The sequence below is a fragment of the Schistocerca nitens genome, chromosome 11, assembly GCF_023898315.1.
Source record: "Schistocerca nitens isolate TAMUIC-IGC-003100 chromosome 11, iqSchNite1.1, whole genome shotgun sequence".
Taxonomy (NCBI): domain Eukaryota; kingdom Metazoa; phylum Arthropoda; class Insecta; order Orthoptera; family Acrididae; genus Schistocerca; species Schistocerca nitens.
In genome coordinates this window covers 16,133,779-16,155,401 of record NC_064624.1, presented here as the reverse complement: position 1 = coordinate 16,155,401, position 21,623 = coordinate 16,133,779, and the positions used below count along the sequence as shown (strand labels likewise).

At 42.0% G+C, this 21,623-nt stretch overlaps 1 protein-coding gene and 1 pseudogene across 3 annotated transcripts in view; one reads left to right on the top strand and one right to left on the bottom strand.

Annotated features, from left to right (window-relative positions):
• The window catches only part of LOC126213114 (uncharacterized), a 282,224-nt gene that overhangs the window by 223,859 nt on the left and 36,742 nt on the right, over nt 1-21,623 (top strand). The gene's annotated exons all lie outside the window — the stretch shown is intronic.
• Nucleotides 15,423-15,540, bottom strand: LOC126213986 (5S ribosomal RNA; annotated as a pseudogene).

Genomic DNA, 21,623 nt, shown 5'->3' with positions numbered 1-21,623 from the left:
TGTAGATAATAATTTCTGAATATTTTCTAGGTTTTCATTGCAGATAAGAGGATGATATAGGACTGTTGTGTTGCAGATGAGTTATGTTGCATGTTGTAGATGTTATCTGTGCACTCTTCGAGTCTCTGGAAATAATTATCTGTGCAGGGGACCTGTTGTAAGTTGTGCGAAGCATGAGGTAAATTCACCTGAAAATTCTGGGTAAACATGACTGACAGTCTGACAGACTCAGAAGACTTATTTCAGCTACTTCATTCAATTTTGTGCATTAATAGTACTTATGCTGATATCACATACAGAAGAATGATGTATAGTTTTTGGCGTTGTATGGTACATAAACCAGGAATTGAAATGCATTGTGTGAAGAGAGACTGTATTTCCAATTTTTTTGCAAACTATTCACTATAAGGATTTTGCAAAACAGAAGGTTTTGGCACTTTTGTGAAAGCATCAGTTTTGATCCAAAAAGTCATCCCAATCTCAAACAGAATAATATTTGATGGGATTTACCAGGGGGGAAAAAAGTTTACAAATTTCTGTGTGTCTGGCCGAGATACTGCCATGGGTGAAAGCCTACTTGTTCACAAGGAGCTCCTTGGTACAATTTATGCTACTGGAAAGGGCGTGATTTTGACAGTTTGTACTTCTTCTCAACTTGCAGAATTTTTAGTCAAAAAATCAACAGATATTTGGGATACTCTGAAGTTGACAAGAAAGGATATGCCATACCATCTTATAAACAAAATGATCAGCAAAGCAGAAAAGGATGGATGCAGAAGAGGAAAACTGCTTACAGTGAAATGAAGGAAATGGCAGAAGAATATTTTGGTTCTATCACTTGTCCACAACAGTGGCCTATGAAAGATTAGAAGGAGAGGAAAAAATTATCAAGGAACCTGCAACATTTGTTGATTACAAGCACACAATGGAAAGAGCAGATCAGTCTCATCAGCAGGTGTGAATAAATCTGAAATCATGAAAGTGAAGCAAAAATATTACAAAAATATTTTTTCCTTTGGTTGAACTGTTCATCTGGAAATTGTTGTGGTAGATAATTTGAAGGGAGCAAGAGAAATATGAAATTCTTGATTAGTGTCATGGAAGAATCTGTAACAAAATACAAGCTCTCCAACTTCTGGGCATCCTGTATGCATTGTATATCCTGTATGCATTGTGCTATCAGTGCAGTGCAGAAAATAATTTGCCAGTGAAGAAATCGAACTCAAAGGGACAGTACAATGCCTGCTGTCATAAAAGAAAACCTGGTTGGGAACATGTAAGAGAGAAACACTGTATTACTGTAAAGATTCTGAAGTATCTATGTGTGTAAGAACTTACTTCAGGAAATGTTGCACAGCAAAAGACCTATAAACAATACATGCTTGTAAAATAATACAAATAAAATAAAATTACACCAAATGAACTGAAATTTAAACAAGGGGAAATATATTTCTTACAATATTAAGAGTAGACCAGTTATATGATTTTTATTTAATTTGTCAAGTTTTCATTCATTTTCTGATATGGAATAAGTGCATGTTTTATTAACATTTCATTGCGTTTGGGTGATCACAGAGATATGATTCCCATATTTTTAAACAACAAGAAACATTTGTTTTCAGTAATTGGTACATTGTCCTAAAGTTTTAAGTTTTATGTACGAGTCCATGCTGAAAAGTAATGGCTACAAATTTTTTATTCTGTTCTCAGGTCAGTGATACTTTAATATTCAGAAATAGTTTTAAATACTCAGAACATGCCTGTGAAGTGAATAAATCTTCATATCTGTTGTTGTTGTTGTTGTGGTCTTCAGTCCTGAGACTGGTTTGATGCAGCTCTCCATGCTACTCTATCCTGTGCAAGCTTCTTCATCTCCCAGTACCTACTGCAACCTACATCATTCTGAATCTGCTTAGTGTATTCATCTCTTGGTCTCCCTCTACGATTTTTACCCTTCACGCTGCCCTCCAATGCTAAATTTGTGATCCCTTGATGCCTCAAAACATGTCCTACCAACCGATCCCTTCTTCTAGTCAAGTTGTGCCACAAACTTCTTTTCTCCCCAACCTATTCAATACCTCCTCATTAGTTACGTGATCTACCCACCTTATCTTCAGCATTCTTCTGTAGCACGACATTTCGAAAGCTTCTATTCTCTTCTTGTCCAAACTATTTATCATCCATGTTTCACTTCCATACATGGCTACACTCCATACAAATACTTTCAGAAACTTCATATCTATATTGTAATAAATTGAACTAATGTTTTACATGGTATAGTTCGAATCCATCTCCTTCTGCAACAAACCAAAGAATGTACCATTGTCCCAACGAGTGTATTTTTGTGTGGCACAACACTTTATTTCAGCATGACAATGCTAGACCACACATGAGTGCTGTGACAGCTACAGTAATCTGACACCTGGGCTTCACTGTCATTGAAAATCTTCCGTAGAGTCCAAACTTGGCCCCATCTGATTTTTATCTGTTTCCAAAACTTAAAGAACACTTTCAAGAACTTAACTTTGATAGTGATGAAGTGGCAGCTCTATCAAAAAGTCACATATTCTAGTGATGATACTGGCAAACTGGTGCCTCATTGGGAGAAATGCGTTCATTGGCTGAGTGACTATGTTGGGAAGTAAATATTTAGACATGAAGAATGAAGATGTTGAATTTTAATAAAGTTTGTTTTATTTAAAAAGCTGTAAGAGTTGTCACATGGAAAATTCAGAAATTTCAGTATGCCATGATACTTTCCTAGATAACTTTTATTTTCTATTTGAATCCTGAGGCAGTTTTATGTGCCCACATTTTATTATCATACATCATGTCATTAAAGATGAGCTGGAACACCTATTTCACCTCATCACCATCACTGAAACCACATTGTCACTAGTAACAATAAATTTCAGATAGTTGTCCACTGTTACATAATCCCAAAAGAACTTGTGTTGAGATTCAATTTATGATAATATGTGGTCTGTTATGAGCATTGATGGGGCAGATCTTGCACTCACCTTTATCCTTTTTTTTTTTAGTCATAACATTTGGAACAGTGCTTCAAGAAACCTCAGTTCAGTGAGCTAATACTCAGACTTCAATGCATGATTTGTTCATCCTTCTCTCCCCATTTATATCTGTACTGTGCTAGCTGCCTTACAGTATGTGGCAGTGGTTACATGAGGTAGCACTCTGTTTTTGCCCCTTTCTTGTTCAATTCAAGATTGATGCATGTCAAGAACAATTGCAAGTATATCATAGTGTTAGCTCCAGTTTCTCTGATATTCTCATTGTGATCATGTTTTGAGATGTATGTGAGACAAAGTTCTATATACCTGAGTCTTCCTGAAATGTACCTTCTTAAAATTTCAATAACAAACCTCCCCATGACACAGAAACCATCTGTTCTAGTCTTCACAACTAGAGTCTGTTGAACAACTCTGAAATGCTTTTTGAAAGTGCATCCTTTTTTTCTACAAAATACTACAAAGAAACGTATTTATCTCAGTGACAATTTTTTATACAAAAATGAAAATGTGTTGTTTCCACAGCACATCTTTTTTATTTGATAATTACTTACTTCCACTTGTCTTAGTATGAAACATACCTTGCATTGCTTCATGCTGCGCAAATCTTACATGTGCTCTCAGGCCATTTTGCATTTCTGTAGCTGGAATCAGTTTCAGAAAAGTCTTCTACTGAGTGTTTTTATGGATGAACTATTTTGAGTGAAAGTTGATTTATCCATGTCTCCTTTGTTTACCAAAGCCACTACCAATTCAATGTTGAATTCACACAGGATGTTTGCTAATAATCCTTGATCTTTTATGTGAAACTTAAGACTTAACACATATCATCATGAAAATGTGAAGAAACCTTTCATCCACCATTTAGTTTGCTTTCATTCGAAAGATAGTAGCCCATTGGCTGTTCACTGTTGTCCATACCAACCTCATTTCTATTATAATTCAAAATGCAGCCAGGTGTCATCTTCTCTATCATTCCTAATTTTGTTCTGACATTGACAGTGGACGCAGTCTATTTTTGTTTTGTCATGAGTGGATTACATCCCAAATGTAATTCCCTTCCGGAAACTTTTTTTGAAGTGATAGTTGATCTTTTTCAGTTGATGAGCAACTAGATTATTAGCTAGCCATTTTCTATTTTTCAGTTGTGTACCCACTACTTTAGTTTTCTTTTTCCATAAATGATGAAGTAGATCAGGGAAAGTGTTAAAACAATTCCTGTATAAAGTATGACTTTTACCATAGAAACTCTTACAGTGCCTGTTTACTACATGCGAAATGCTGTTTGTAGTGTCTTCTTGATTGCCAAAATAAACATCACATTTAAAACTGTATCCACTGTGTCACAACATAAAGAATTGTGTGCCATATTCATTAGGCTTATTTTTCAGGATTGTAGACCTTGAAACTGTCTACCACAAAAAAGGCAAAATCCTATAGTGAGATTGTCAGCTAGTTTCTATGCTCTTTCATTTTTTGTCTTAGATCTCAAACAATGGAAAATCCAAGATGGAATGTAATAATATCTGAGAAGGAAAGTTGCTACTCACCATATAGGAGTGTGGTTTCAGTTGCACATAACACTCACTCTCACTTTCTCCTCATCTGCAACCAATGCCTGTACATTTGTACATATTACTAAACTGCGCGTACATAATGCTCAGTATTGCAAATTGTGCTGTGATACTTTTAAACTAGAAATTTACTTGCACATGGATCATATGTTCTGATAGTGTAACAAGAAATACAATAAATTTTATTTTTAACTGCCACTTTAAGATTACATAAAAAATGAAGCTTCTTGTAGTACAGGTCTCACAACATGCTATATGGAATTTTATCTGTCCTGTTCACTATAATTTATTTGAGAAAGATAACATGAAAGGTAATAGCATGTAACATAATTTAAATTTTCCCAGATTAATTTCCTAGAATTACCTTACAAATTCTGATCAGAAGTGCAGTAGTTTTTATATCATGAACATCGTTTTCCTACTTAAACATCTGGTGCTACTGATGTCATTAGTTACTGTAGCTTATTGTACCATACATATTTGTTTTAATGGGGAATCCTGTAGTGATACTTGGCATTTGAGAAGGAAGGAATGTAAATGTTTACATACTGACCACGGGCATAGGCTCTCAAGGCCTTATCTTCCCTTTGTATCACTTTTTCTTGTGGCAGCTTCTAATATTTATTACACAAATGTTCTGACGCTTGGAGATGATTGCTACATAGGTCATTCAGTCACTTTGCTCATACTCCCCAACCATCTGCAGCACCATCACCTCAACACTGTGGTTCTCTACGCCACACTGCCTCCAAGTGGGTCCTTGAACCTCTGTGCAGGCAAAGGACAATCACCGCGTATACTCACTATGAACCGTTGCACTCCCATTAACCAGATAACAATTCCAAATTGTACTGAATATTTAGTATCCGTAGTGATAAACCTCCACATGATTATTTTTGAATGTAACTAAATACTTGCCCATCATAATCTTTAACACACCTATCTGGGCAATCCTTCTCACCTTGAAAGCATGTGATATCTTGTTGAAAATGTAGTCACAGCTTCAAGAGAATGACAAAATGTTTTATTGGCCACTATCCATTAGGGGAAGTTAATTAACTGACAATTTGACATTGTCTTTTTGCATTAGTAATACCACCCAAACTCTGTACACTTTCAAATTACCTACGTCCCAAAGTCAGCTTCTATTTCAGACTAGAAGGGGTTAGCTCTGGTTCTGGTTGCTGACAGGCCACACTTTGATGGACAGTGTCTCTGGTAAGCAATATGATGCAGGAGAAAAATGTTGTGTGTGAGGCCATAGAAAGTGTGCAGAACGTGAGTTGAAACTCCCTGCCTCCAACTTGACAGCATGCAGCTCTCCTTCCCAATCATCTATTTTTTGGACTTTGCTGCAACTTAAATTTGCCATGATAGTCCCTCCTGGCATTTGGTCAGAACAATCCTGCCACATTCTCCTTTCTCAGACCCCACTGATTGGTACACTTCACATGAATGCCAAAATATCAGATACGAAGATTTGTGAAAACAGAATAGAAAAGTCACTATTATCACTTGAACAGTGGGAAGGCATCTGGACTGGATGAGACACATGTGAGATTCTGTGTATTTGAGATGTAGTTTATCGTAGGACACAGGAGCTTCAAAAGGTACATAACTATTGGAAAAAAGTGCATGTCATTGCAGTTTTCAAGAAGGGTCATCATACACATGTTGATATGTATAGAATCACATTACTGATGTCATTTAGTTGCAGTATTGTGGTACATGTTACATGTTTAAGTACTATGACGTTTTTGTTGAACAAAAATTTCCTCCATAAAAACCAATAAGGGTTCTGCTAAATGAGAGCTTATGAAACTCGGCTTTATGTTTGTCTGTAAGATTTGACATTGATGCACAGGATGACTTGAGGAAGGCATCTGATCAGTTCTGCACTACCATTTAGTGAATAAAATAAAAGCTTACTTAGTATTGGGAGAGATTTATCACAAATCACATATTGTCATGAGTACCAAAAGGAATTGTGATATGACTATTACTATATACAGTTTATATAAATGATGTAGTAGATAATGTTAGAGGCTCTATGAGGCTGTTCACATGGAACGTAATTGCCTATAAGGATGTAGCACTGTCACAGGAATGTATCGAATTCTAGGAAGATCCACAGAGCACAGATGATTGGCATAGGGACTGTCAGTTGACATTAAACATAATAAATGCAATGTATTGCACATAAATAGGTGAAAAAATCAACTAGTGTATGATTACACTACTGGCAACAAATTTATGTGAACAGTATCTATGGTAAAATACTCAGGAGTCATCAACAAGAGCAATCTTAAGTGAAAAGACTACATAAAACATATTGTAGGCAAAGCAGATGCGAGGCTGATATTCATTGCAAGAATCTTAGGGAAATGTTACTCATCCATGAAAGAAGTTTCTTAAGAAACAGTTTTTGAAAAATTCACAAGGACTGCCGTAAGTCCAGGATCCCTACCAGTTGGGTTAATGCTTTGAAGGTCACTAATATAGCTCCTGCGGCACACTGATTATACTCCAAAAAAAAATTAGCAATGTAGGGTTATGTCAGCAACTTCTCAGTTTTGTAAACATATTCCAACATTTGTCTTACTCTTCTGTCTGACTGCGGTCTGTTATAACCTTTAACCACCAATAAATTGCGTGGATATACAAACGTAGAAACAATAGCTGGTTACATGCTACCAACTCCGTATCTGTCACTCGACTGCCATGCCGTGACATGCGGCCGTTGCCGTTCGTAGCTAGGTGGTGCTCCCGCGCTCAGCCGAGTTGCGGAGCGCCTCTATCGCCGTTTGCGCATACTGACGTGACGGCACTGTTAAATGTCGTGGCACTGTCACAACACTTTTCCCCCCTTGAAAAAAAAACCCACTCACTTCCTTGGGGACATGGACAGTGCGGAGACATCCATGGCCTCTTGGGAGGCCCCGAGAAGATCCCGCAGAGACGCGGGAGTATGGTCGAAAATGTCCAGGACGGAAGCTCATGCATGGAACGTGCCTCCTGGACGAGATGATGGGTGAAAACTCTGGAGCAGCATCCATAGGTGTCGTGGACCTGGGGGTGTGCTCCAGATGGGTCCCGGAGAAGGCGGCGTCGCAACTGGGGCTGGTTCCGGCGTATTCGGAAGTGGTAGCGACGTCAGCTGCAGCAACACACACGGGAGATCGGCAGCAGTGACTGGACTGACTTCTCGGGCTGGTGGAGGCGAAGGAAGGGGCGGTGGCACCGGCGTGGCCACCACTCGTGGGCGCATCTCGTCGTAATGGCGAACAACCATGCCGTCAGCCGTATGTATTTCACAAAGCCGGCGGCCGCAAAGAGCCTTGACCACCCCTGGAATCCATTTAGGGCGAGATCCATACCCTCGTGCCCACACGTTGGCGCCCACCGAGTATTTTCCCACACTAGGGGACACAGTACAAGGCCTGACAGGGTGGAGCAGGTGCAGTAGAGTGTGCGGTTGGCGGCCATGCAAGAGTTCAGCAGGGCTGCGATCACCCAGAGGCGTGAAGGGATAAGGACTCAGAAAATGCAACAGAGTGTCATCTGTGGAAAAATCCCTAAGGAATTTTTTCATCTGGCTTTTGAAAGTGCGGACAAGGTGCTCAACCTCCCCATTCGATTGCGGATGGAAGGGCGGTGCTGTCACATGATGAATCCCATGTCCAGTACAAAAATTACGGAAGGCCTGTGAAGAGAACTGAGGGCCATTGTCCATGACGATCGTGGATGGAAGACCTTCTAGCGCAAAGATTTTGGACAAAGCCAGCATTGTCGCTGCAGTGGTGGGCGACGGACATCGAACAAGAAATGGAAACTTCGAGAAGGCGTCAATCAACAGTAGCCAATAAGTGCCGAGGAAGGGACCGGCAAAGTCAGCGTGCACCCGTTCCCATGGCTGTGCCGGGTCAGGCCACGAAGAGGGCATTGTACGGGGTGCAGCCAGTTGTTGAGCACACTGACCACACACAGCGACCATGTGAGCAATGTCCGAATCAATACCGGGCCAATAAATGTGCCTGCGGGCCAGGGACTTAGTCCGAGAAATCCCCCAATGGCCTTCATGCAACAGTTTGAGGACATCTTTGTGAAGAGAGGCTGGCACCACGACCCGTGGAGATGCGCCATCCGTGGCCAGAAGAAAAACACCCTCACAAACACACAGACGAAGGCGCAAGGCATGGTAGTTACGAAGGGGACCCGATGCCCGGCCCTTGGTCGTGTCCGGCCAACCCTGTTGAACAAAACTGATCACCTGACGCAGGACCGGGTCCCGTGCAGTAGCCGACGCTTCCCGCGAACCTGTAAGTGGAACACCCTCGACCGCACGACGTTCTTCCTCATCAATGTGGAAACAGAGTAGTTCATCTCGATCGAAAACTGGGTCGGGGCCCATCGGCAAACGCGACAATGCGTCAGCGTTGGCGTGCTGGGCCGTGGGGCGATAGTGAATCTCATAGTGAAAACGAGACAAGTATAAGGCCCAACGTTGCAGGCGGTGAGCTCCCTTATCCGGAAGCGACGCTGATGGGCTGAACAGAGAGACCAGCGGCTTATGGTCGGTGATAAGGTGAAACTTAGAACCATACAAAAAATTGCTGAACTTTTTTAGAGCATAAATAATAGCGAGCGCCTCCTTTTCGATTTGAGAGTAACGCCGTTGCGCATCGTTGAGGGTCTTGGAAGCATAGGCAATGGGGCGTTCCGACCCATCCTCATACCGATGGGTGAGAACAGCCCCTAGGCCATACTGTGACACATCAGTCGCCAGAACCAAGTGCTGACCCGGACGGAATGTGGCAAGAGAAGGCGCCGACTGCAAATGAGCCGTCAGGCGGACAAAAGCCTGCTCACACTCGTCGGATCAACAGAAAGGAACGTTTTTGCATAACAGCTGATGCAGAGGATGAGCTACCGCCGCCGCAGATGGAATGAATTTGGGATAATAAGCAATTTTGCCTAGAAACGCCTGAAGTTCTTTGACCGTAGACGGCCAGGGTAGAGAGGTAATGGCCGCAACATGCTGACATAGAGGACGTATACCGTCACGGGACAAGTGGAAACCAAGATGCACAATGGAGGGTTGAAAGAACTGTGACTTGTCCAGATTGCATTTCAACCCAGCCGAACGCAGAACCCGAAACAGTGAACGCAAATTGCGAAGGTGCTCCTCAGTGGAGGCCCCCATGACAACAATGTCATCCAGATAGTTGATGCAGCCGGGAACAGAAGCCATGAGCTGTTCCAAAACCGCTGGAAAATGGCTGGCGCGCTAGCGACGGCAAATGGTAACCGCTGGTACTGATACAACCCACAAGGAGTGTTGATGACGAGAAATTCCTTGGAAGACGCATCCAACGGCAACTGATGGTACGCCTCCGATAAGTCAAGTTTGGAAAAGAACTGGCCCCCAGCGAGCTTGGTAAATAACTCCTCAGGACGGGGAAGAGGATAAGTGTCAATGAGGCTCTGAGCGTTGACAGTGGCTTTAAAATCACCACAAAATCGCAGACTCCCGTTTGGTTTAGAAACCACCACGATTGGCGATGCCCATTCGCTGGAGGTAACAGGAAGGAGAATCCTTGAAGCTGTTAACCTGTCTATCTCAGCCTTGACAGGTGCACGCAACGCCACCGGAATAGGGCGTGCCCGGAAAAACTTAGGGCGAGCTGTAGGTTTAAGAGTAATGTGGGCTTCAAAATCCTTGGCCCGACCCAGACCAGCAGAGAACACGGACGAGAATTCAGAACACAATCCATCCAGTTGTTGATACGGAATATCCTCAGATATGAGGTGCACATCATCATCAATGGAGAACCCGAACAACTGGAAAGCATCATAACCGAACAGGTTTTCAGTGCCCGCATGATCCACCACATAAAACGTGAGGGGCCTAACAACAGACTTGTAGGCAGTGGAAGCATCAAACCGGCCAACGATAGGAATTTTCTGCTTATTATAAGTTCTCAGATTTCGCGTAACTGGAGACAAGGGAGGGGAGCCAAACTCCAAATACGTGCGAGAATTAATGAGAGTTACTGCAGAGCCAGTGTCCACTTGCATGTGAATGTCTTTATCCAGAACACGAACAGTAACAAACAACTTATTTGTCTGAGAAAGCACACAGTTAACATCCATGTCCGATGCCTCGTCCTCATCGACAGAAACTTTAGGCGACTGACACACAGAAGCAATGTGGCCTTTTTTCCTACATGAATTACATGTGGCCCAACGTTTTGGACACGCGGCCCTGTCATGATGTACGAAACAATGTGGACAAGAAGGAAGTGCGGAGCGAACCTGCTTCTGTGGTTGCTGTTTTCACTGTGAGTGTGGCAGCCCAACGCGACGTTGTTGACGCGAGTGAACCGCCGCCACATCGTCGTTCCCCTGTGAAACAGGCAAATTGTCCGTGTCGAAAGTTGTCTGTACAGCGCCTACATCACACTAGATGTCTATTTGCACACCAGCAGCGGGAGACACTTCAAAAGATTGAGCGATGCTTAGAACTTCCGACAATGACAGGTTTGGCAGTTGTAAGGCACGTTGCTGAACTTCTTTATCAGAAGCAAGCCGTAGAATAGCATACCTAACCATTGAAGCAGCGTAAGACTCATGATGAGTGTCCGTGACAAACTGACATTTCCTACTCAGACCCTGTAGTTCCGCCGCCCTAGCCCAGTAAGATTGATGGGGCTGTTTACGACACCGGTAGAACGCCACGCGGGCGGCCACGACGTGGGTGTTGTTTCGGTAATAGAAAGACAATAAGTCACATTTCGTGGAAGGACAGAGAGGCAGGTTCCCGCAGAGGGGCTAACTGAGATAGCAGCTGATAGATCCGTGGGGAAATCCAAGATAGAAATAACGACTTACACATAGGAGCGTCGACAACACCGAAAGCCAAGAAGTGTTGCCGCAAACGCTTCTCATAATCCTCCCAGTCTTCAGCGGCCTCGTCGTAAGGAGGGAATGGAGGCGGAGAAGAGGAAGACAGACGATGAGTAAGCGACGTCGACAACGCCTGAATAGCAGCCGTCAGCTGTGTTTGTTGTTGAATGAGTGCTTGCATAAGCTGTTCCATGTCTGCCCCGACACGAACACACAAATCCACAACGCAGTAAAAAAAATATCCGACCTCATCGCCAAAAAGTGTTATAACCTTTAATCACCAATAAATTGCGTGGATATACAAACGTAGAAACAATAGCTGGTTACATGCTACCCACTCCGTATCTGTCACTCGACTGCCATGGCGTGACATGTGGCCGGCGCCGTTCGTAGCTAGGTGGCGCTCCCGCGCTCAGCCGAGTTGCGTAGCGCCTCTATCGCCGTTTGCGCATACTGACGTGGCGGCACTGTTAAATGTCGTGGCACTGTCACAACACAGTCGTGTGTGTGTGTGTGTGTGTGTGTGTGTGTGTGTGTGTGTGTGTGGGTGTGGGTGGGTGGGTGGGTGCATGCGCACATGTGTGAACATGTGTCTATTGTTAACAAAGGCCTTAATGGCTGAAAGCTTTAATTGTGAGAGTCTTTTTGTTGTGCCTACCTGTGACTCAGCATCTCTGCTATATGAAAAATAGAAATTTGCACACCAGAAGTCAGCCAATTTCGATTTTCTAACAAGGCACATACATGAAATCATATGAAAGAACTTGTGCAGTGTTCATGGTTTGACAGTATTCCAGTAAGGCATTGATTGAGGGCTCAACTTCCGTGTTTCAGGTAGATTATAAATTGTTGTTCAAGTGTAGCAATATATCTTCCATTTTGCCGTATTTAGCAGTTCCTCGCCCAAAAAAGTGAAATATTGAAACACTGAATAGTTCAGTTAATTTTAAGTTTGAATGCTGAATGCTGCACGATTCTTCAAAAAGCCGAAGCTGTGAAGTGGTGGTGTTCTCATCTCTCAACTGCCCAGTTGAACGAGGCAAACTGACAGGTTCAGACAAAGGGATATCTTATAGAAGATTGGCATCAGCAGCAGCTTCACCTTGATGGCTCACTGACACTTCATCATCAAAAGTGCCTTTCCCATCTGTAAAGGAAATCATAAATATTAGCTTCCTGCCATACAGTAGTCAGTATGTATGCTTACTGAAAAAAAATGCAGTGAAACAGACAGCTTTCGATCACTGCTTTCCAAATTAGAAATTTGTTCATTAAGCTCTGAACCATTAGTCTTCAACAATATCTCTCTCTCGTCACATAAGCCCACATTTAAAATAAATACAAAGCATGTAGCAGACAACAATGACAGCTCTTTGAGTTGTGTGTGATCATGTGAGGTATGATAGAACACACAGTATTGTCCGCATTCCTTTCTTCTTAATACAAGTGATTGGTGCTGTTTCCCCCCCCCCCCTCTGTACAAGCATTATAAAGTACATTTGTACAGACAGGAGAGTAAGACAAATGTTGGAATATGTTTACAAAACTGAGAAGTGGCTGACATAGGCCCCACATTACTCTTTTTTTTGTGTATAATGAGTGTGCCATTTACTGCAACAAAACACAATGCACACACAAGCACTAGCCAACAGGAAACTTGTCAGAAGCTTTAGCTTGAAGGCTTCATAACAACAAACTGCTTCCAACAAGCATGAAGTCACAACTGTTTATATTAGGTTTGTTTGAGTGGTTGCCAGCGGGTTCATGCACATGCACAGTTGAGTTGCGTATGAGCTAGTACCTTTTCCCACTTGTAACTGCTTGAATAATTTTTCTGCCATGCCGAAACTGCCAGATTCTTGCCTGCGTAGGACAGTCTGAGTTGGAGTGAGGAAGAGGGTGGTCTCGGTGTGACCCATGTTTACGTTTAGTCAATTTGCTGTTTCTTGTTCGTTTACAGCTTTCACAGCAAATGAAAACAAAATGAATTTCTGTGTCCAGGAGCAATGAAGTTGATTAAAATACATTCACATAATTAAGGAAGGCTAAAATATTTTATTGATTTCAGCTTTCTGGTTTAATTTTATTTCCACATTTTCGTCCATCCAGCAGTAATCAGTCACCTTGCAGAACAATGAAGTTATTTTTGTTGGTTTGCTAAAGAAATTTTGCTTTTATTTATCTTTTTTTGCAGAGCCAGTCAATTTATTTGAAATGAAGTGTTTAATTCCAAACTACTGGCTACTTTCAATTGTTCGCTGAATTTCAATTGCATGTTTTCCTCTTCTGGCACGTATGCATTATGCAATAATAAAGAACCAAACATGAGATAATACAGTATTAGTACGCCAAAAAAATTTGAATCCCGAAAACCATACTGAAAAGCTTAATACCAGGTTAGGGCCTTCTTCATCGTGAAGCTGGACATATGCATATGCACTTTAAGCCGTATTATGCATTTTAGTATGGTTTATGAAATTCCGAAGCTCTTGAAGCACCTTCTGTTTTCCTGTTTCTTTTATGACGTACTTAAGACCTGTTAATGCTATATATGTACATGCATACGGGCTTCTTATATCATTGTAGCTGCGCATGTGCAGCACCTTTTGTTTTCTGGCACTCTGGCAACTGCTGAAACAAACCTATTTCTAACAGATCGTGGGAAAATATTATGAATGTTGGTCTGAAAAATGTTACTTTTAAAGTAAACTTCCTTTTAAAAATGGATTATGTTACCTGTGAGATGGGGGATGAATTTCTGAAAACAAAGCGTTTGACTTTCATTTAAAACTTAACAATTTCCGGACCAGCCTCTTAGAAGAATTTCATGCCCATATGATGAGGCAGTTATGTCATTTAAAATTTTACTAGCATATTTGTGTGATGTATCTTAAAGTATAACACACACAAAAAACCAATATTATATGTAAAAGCTTAGCTTTTATTGTAGCTTATTAATCTTCAAGATCAATATAATATGTGAAAGTTTAACTCCTCTTAAAGCTACACTAAGTTTATTAATTTAAACCATAACTTTTTTCTATTGTTTGCACTACTCAACAGTGATGTTGCTATTGGATGGTTTCATCACATGTCCTACACTCTAAATATCTGCTGTCATCGGCTAATGAGATCACTTGACATGAACTAAGATTGGTTTACAAAAGCACATCACAATCTCCCGATTTCAATGCTTTGATAACTAACGAGCTGTGTTAGGTGGAATTCGAATTTATACTTTCGTAATATGAAAATATTTAGTATACATGTTGCTGCACATCACAGATCTTTCCAAAAAGTGCTTCTTTTTCTGGATTTCCTTTTCTAAAGTGCAGGGAAGACATTCTACACTGGTGTAAAAACCTTAACCATTCAAAGGATTGCTAAGTTCACAGTTCTGAGGGAAAGTATACTGTCAGTTAACATGGAAAAAGTGTATGTTCACCTGGGAAAAACTGTATTTTTAACAGGGAAATCCAGGAATTTTTTTCCGTTGTCCATGTATACACTCTGATACATGACATCAATGGCATCAGCCCGTTTAAGTAGGAGAACAATGTTAATGGTTTAAAAATAACTACATTTCTGATCAAAATTTGTAAGATAATATTAGGAAATTAGTAAAAAAATTGAAATTATTTTACATGATATTAGCATTCATGTCTCAAGTTAATTGTGCTGAATAAAAAATAAAAAAAAAACTAAACTCCTCCTGAACAGGCAATGAAGGCCCAATGGTACCGACTGGCCACTGTGTCATCCTCAGTCCACAGTCATCACTGGATACGAATATGAGGGGCATGTGGTCAGCACACCACTATCCCGGCCGTATGTCAGTTTCCGAGACCAGAGCCACTATTTCTCAGTCAAGTAGCTCCTCAGTTTGCCTCACAGGGGCTGAGTGCATGCTGTTTGCCAACAGTGCTCGGCATACCGGATGGTCACCCATCCAAGTGCTAGCCCAGCCCAACAGTGCTTAACTTTGGTGATCTGACGGGAACCAGTGTTACCACTGTGGCAAGGCCATTGGTGGATTATGCTGAATAGGACAGATAAAATTCCATGTAGTGTGATGTGAGACATGTACTATGAGAAGCTTCATTTTTGACATAATCTTAAAGTTGGGGTTAAAAATAAAAGGTATTTTATGTCTTCTCCAGAATTAGGACATATGATCTATGTGCAAGTAAATTTCTAACATAGAAACAATAGCACAGCATTAGTTGCAAAACTCAGCATTGTGTAAATGCCATTTAATAATATGTACAACTGCACAGGCAGTTGACTGAGTAGGAGAAAAAGTGAGAGAGAGCATTATGTACAAGTGTATGCAACAGCTTGGACATCTTACTGTCAGGTAGTGATCCATATTGTAATGGTACACATGGATATACAATGAACAAACTGAATAAAGAATAAATGAGAAAAGACAGCAAATATTGTACCTGACTGGATTGAGAACAATAACAGATCAAGATTCTTTAACGTCAGATGTGTAATCCTCAAAGACATCAAAGTGCTTGTAACAGAAAAAACGGATAAAATGTGATGATAGTATGGTATGTTTCCAATTGAACCTGGGTTACAGATCAGTTGTTGCAATTTTTAGAGCATAATTTATAATTATCCACAGTGAAGTTAGGATGCCCTTTTCAGATTCTGATATCTTTATGCCCTCTAGTATGTTTTAGTACAAAGCGTCTGGGAAGACCATTGAGAATAGGTACACAAACATCAAGAACTTCAGACCATATATTAATTTCTAGTTTCGAAGCAAGCACATGTAATTTTGTTGTTGTTTTAGCTAACATATCTAGCTTTTGTAGATGTTGGTTTGAATTCCCCTTATGATACAACATTTGTACCATAGGGTGGGGGCTGAGTAAAGAGAATGTGTCAGAGTAGTTTGGACTCAGTATATTCAACAAATGGAACATGAGTGACACACTCATGCGATGGCGAACTTCCCACCAAATTCCAGGAGGGCCCACCACAGCCAATGTCATATGTATCAGAGTCTAAAAAATAGGACAGGAGTGGGAAGGAGAAGTGCATGCCATCAAATCGGGGCTGGGAGTAGAGTGTGCATTGCTCCTGCAGTTCATGCTCTCCTCACATCCCCAGCACCATACGTGACACTTCTGTGTATCCTGTTGATTGCCACAGGTGCCACTCATTGAAACACGGCCTGTCAGTGATCCTAACTCAAACAAACTGTGTCTAGCCTAAAATACTGGCTGGCTTTGGCATTTAGGTTGTGGGAAATTGTACAGTGTCTGGACACTAATATTGAATGTGAAAAAAATTTTCAGATTGGCAATAAATTCCTCCCTGTAACTTATGCTAATGGATAAAGATGACCAGCCCAAATGTCCGAAAGGGGAACCTCTATTACAACTTCTCATGAAGAAGCGGTCTTGGAGGACCAAAATCAATATTTTGGCTTTCTTCCTTTTTTGCTTCCTGTAATGATGTGGCCACTGAGCATCTGAATAGATGATTTTGATCTGCTTACTGACTTTGTCAGACCAAAAGTCTATTTCTTATAGTCAGATTGACTGTCACAATTTTACCTTCAAAGTCATTGAGCGCTTCTTGCATTGCTCTCCATATGCTAATTTTCACGTCATAGAAATTGTGTTCAGCTATGCTTTGCCATTGCTTAAATTGGTGATGTTTACTAATCAGATACTCTGATATTTTTATCCTGTTACTGCAGCTAAGTAAAAATATTTTCCTAGCATTCTAAACATTTCTTGAACACTTGTAGTCAGTGATACTATCATAGTCTTGTGGTAGGTAGTGCCCTCCTGTATTAACTGGTTCTAAAATTCAAATCTGTTTCTTTCTAACAAGGGAACCTCCCCATCGCACCCTTCTCAGATTTAGTTATAAGTTGGTACAGTGGATAGGCCTTGAAAAACTGAACACAGATCAGTCGAGAAAACAGGAAGAAGTTGTGTGGAACTATGAAAAAAATAAGCAAAATATACAGACTGAGTAGCCCATGAGGAAGATAGGCAACATCAAGGCTATAGCCAGCTCAGCAGTGCCGTGGTCCCGTGGTTAGTGTGAGCAGCTGCGGAACGAGAGGTCCTTGGTTCAAGTATTCCCTCGAGTGAAAAGTTTAATTTTTTTATTTTCACACAATTATTATCTGTCCGTCCGTCCGATGCGAGGTAACTGCACTGTAGTATGGGGACGCTACACCTAAACAAACATTTAAACACACGACGTCAGTCGACTACAGTGACAGAGCACAGGAAAAACTGTGCAACTGTGAAACTGTTGGTTGCAGTTTCTGTGGAAAACTCTTTATGTTTTCATCACTTTTTTGGGAGTGATTATAACATCCACAAGATAACCTAAATCGGGCAAGGTAGAAGAATCTTTATAGCCATTCGCCAAGTGTACAAGTTAGGTGGGTCGACAACATATTCCTGTCATGTGATGCACATGCCGTCACCAGTGTCGTATAGAATATATCAGACGTGTTTTCCTGTGGAGGAATCGGTTGACCTATGACCTTGCGATCAAATGTTTTCGGTTCCCATTGGAGAGGCATGTCCATTCGTCTACTAATCGCACGTTTTTGCGGTGCGGTTGCAAAACACAAACACTAAACTTATTACAGTGAACAGAGATGTCAATGAACGAACGGACAGATCATAACTTTGCGAAAATAAAGAAAGTAAACTTTTCTCTCGAGGGAAGACTTGAACCAAGGACCTCTCGCTACGCAGCTGCTCACGCTAACCACGGGACCACGGCGCTCCTGAGTTTACATGCTCCTTGATGTTGCCTATCTTGCGCATGGGCTACTCAGTTTGTATATTTTGCTTATTTTTTTATAGTTCCACACAACTTCTTCCTGTTTTCTCGATTGATCTGTGTTCAGTTTTTCAAGGCCTGTCCACTGTGCCAACATATAACTATATCTGAGGGGGGTGCGATGGGGAGGTTCCCTTGTAAGATGTCTAAGTCGTTGCCCTCAACCTTCCGCCCCCCCAAGGGGCCTCACAACTCATTTGCGAGTACATCCTTTGCTACCATGGGCTCCAGCCTTCGCAGCATTACTTCCTTCCCCCTTTGCATGGTGCAAGCTTGTACTTCCACAGTCCCTTTCCATCTCTGGCTCTCCATCGGATGGTTTTCTTGGTGCAGACCCTTCTTGCACATTGCTTGTAATTTTGGACTTGAGTTTCCACTTCCAGCGTTTTATGCAACTTTTCATTAAGTAAATACATGGTCCCCATTGTTGGGTTCTACCTGTCAGCAACTTTCGAAATTCTCTAGAAGTTTGATTAATGCAGGGAAGGTCATCCAATGTGGTGTGTGTTGCACCTATGTCCCTTTCTATCTTTTCACCCTTTCCTTTACTTAAATAATACTCCCAAAACTTAGCACATTACCCATACTGTGGTGGGGTGGTTTAAATACCTTCATGGTGGTAGCCACACTGGGATCACAGTATTGGTGCCTGAGCTGAAAACTCCTGATGTATGCCAAGGAGTGTGTTCCCATCATGACTGGGGCATGGGGACTCCCAACAACAGATTACTGGCCAGGTAGTTGTTGCTGAGGCTGGGTGGCACCATGGTGGATGAGGCGCAAATGAAGCAGGTGAAGTTTTCTCCTGCTGGTGGTTATATGACCCCAGTACTCTCTATGGAAAGCAAGTCCTTGTTTAATGCAGATAGATGTGACCCTAAAATGTTCCCATCCCTGGCTGCACTGTAGGTGTATGTGTTAAGTTGGGTGACTTATTGGTGACTGTCACTCCACATAATAGTCCAAATATGGTTCAGGTCATCATTTTTCACTGAGACCATCTCTTGCAATCTGATGATGAGCTATGCACTGACTTAGAGCTGTGGGGTTTACACTTTCTGTTGTATACATAGGGGCCCAAAGGACAATAGGGTTGCTACCAGTCCCTTCAGGTTGGCCTTTGAGAGCATTTCATTGCCTGCAAATGTCAAGGTAATGGTATACCAATGCAATATGAAACCATCTGTTCCACCCCTCCCCCCATGTGATGTTTTAAGTGTTAGAAATTGGAGAATGTCTTCATGTTGCAATCCTAGCTTCATCTGTAGAGACTGTGGATGACCATTCCATGTGAATGCTCCTTGTGCCCTTCCCCCATCTATGATAACTGTTGAAAGAACCATTTTCCCAGCTTGCCAGATTGCACCATTTTTCAGAAAGAGAAGAAAATTTGAGAACATAAGACTCTGGATGAATGAACTTATCAAGAGACCAAGAAGTGTGACTGACAGCAGCCAACATGTACAACAGTGTCATATGCTACAGCTAAGATGACATTGTCCCCTTTGGAAATGATCCTTACACCACACATAGTGGGTTCTCAGAGCTGTTCGACCATGCCTGCCCTCCTGATGGTTGGGGGCTCTCCTCTTGCTGCTTCCCCCACACCTACGTTGGAATCATTGGCTTCCCACCGACCAGGGACATTGGTCCCCACCTCCCAGCCAGAGACAAATCACCTTCCTGTGGCTTCTCTCGCCAGGAAGTAGTCCCTTAGGACATTTCCTTCCAAGGCTTCTGCTAGTCAACAACTGGACATCAGCCAATGGCTGAAGGAGCCACAGGCTGCTGGTTACACGGCTTCACGATCATCATCATCATCATCATCATCATCATCATCATTGCCTGAAACTGATCAGAGAAGCTCTCTGTCATCCAAATCCTCTAAGCAGAGAAAAGATAAGGAGTCCTCCAAGAAGAAGGAGTTTCTATTGGTCCCCCACGCCATCAGATGCTGCCTGTTCCACTCCTGGAACTGAAGCAGAGATTATGATGGCCGCTGATGCCCTGGCTTGCACCTCATAATGGAACCCAGAATCTGTGTGTGTTGCTGCCATAATCCCTCACCAGTGGCAGCGGTGACCCTAGGGCATAACCTGCTGTCTTGATCCCTTCATGGCCTCACAGTACATCGACAACATTACTCTGTAGTGGAATTGTAGCAGGTTTTTTTTTCCACCATCTGACTGAGCTACATCTTTTAAGCAGTTCCTGCTGTTTCTGCATTTGAAAGCGAGAATGCTGGAAACAATATGTGTCAACCATCGGACCATGTATCTCTCCTTCATAGGGTTGAGCAAATATCAGACATTTCTACAGATACCAGACACCTACAGGAGTACTTGGTATTACCTTGAATGGTGCTGTCTTCACTTACCAAGACCCAGTCACCAAACGTTTTGCTCTTCATTGTGCTTGGACCTCTGCCCCTGAGAATTATCAGCCTGCCTTTCATGGCATAAGACAACAGGTGGAGCGAAAGCAATATCTTTTACTACATGCCACCTGGAGCCATTCAGTGCATGGGAATTAATCAGTGTCGGAGCCCACTGCTGCGATACATTCCCGGGGCTGGACCGCCTTCACAACCAAATAAACAAGCACCTATCAGTGAATTGTCAGCATCATATCCTTTCATCCTTAACTGCATCTGGAATGAGGGCAAGTTCCCATTACAGCAGCTGTGTTGTCTTCTTGAGTCTCAGTCTTCTGGATCTATCCATGGTGGTTTGTGCCAAGGCCATTCCACTAATGATAACATGGTTTACCTGGTATCTGACATCTGAACAACTTTTGCCCAATGTTGACACCTTATAGTTGCCTTCTTTGACCTGCAAAGGCTTGTGACACCACATCCATTGCTGTTGTACACAAGTGGTGTCTCTGGTGTCTGCTCCCAATTTTCTTGTGGCTCCTTCTTGTTGAACAGTACTTTCCAGGTTCGAGTTGGTGCTTCCCACAGTTCCCACCATATCCAAGAGAATAGGGTTCTACAGTCCTCTGCACTGAGTGTCCCTCTCTTTCTAGTGGCCATCAGTGGTCTAGCAGTAGCTGTGGGGTCCTAAGTATCACTGACAACTTTTGCTTCTATTATTGATCCTTTATTGTGGGTACCCCTGAATGTCGACGGAAAGGGAGCATATGAAAGCTGCAGTCATGAGCTGTCACCCATGGTTTTAGATTTTCAGCCGTCAAGACTCTTTAATTTCCCTGTCTCTGATGTTAGGGAGACAGTGCCTCAGCAACTGACTTAGTTTTACATCTTATTCATGAAGAGTTCTTT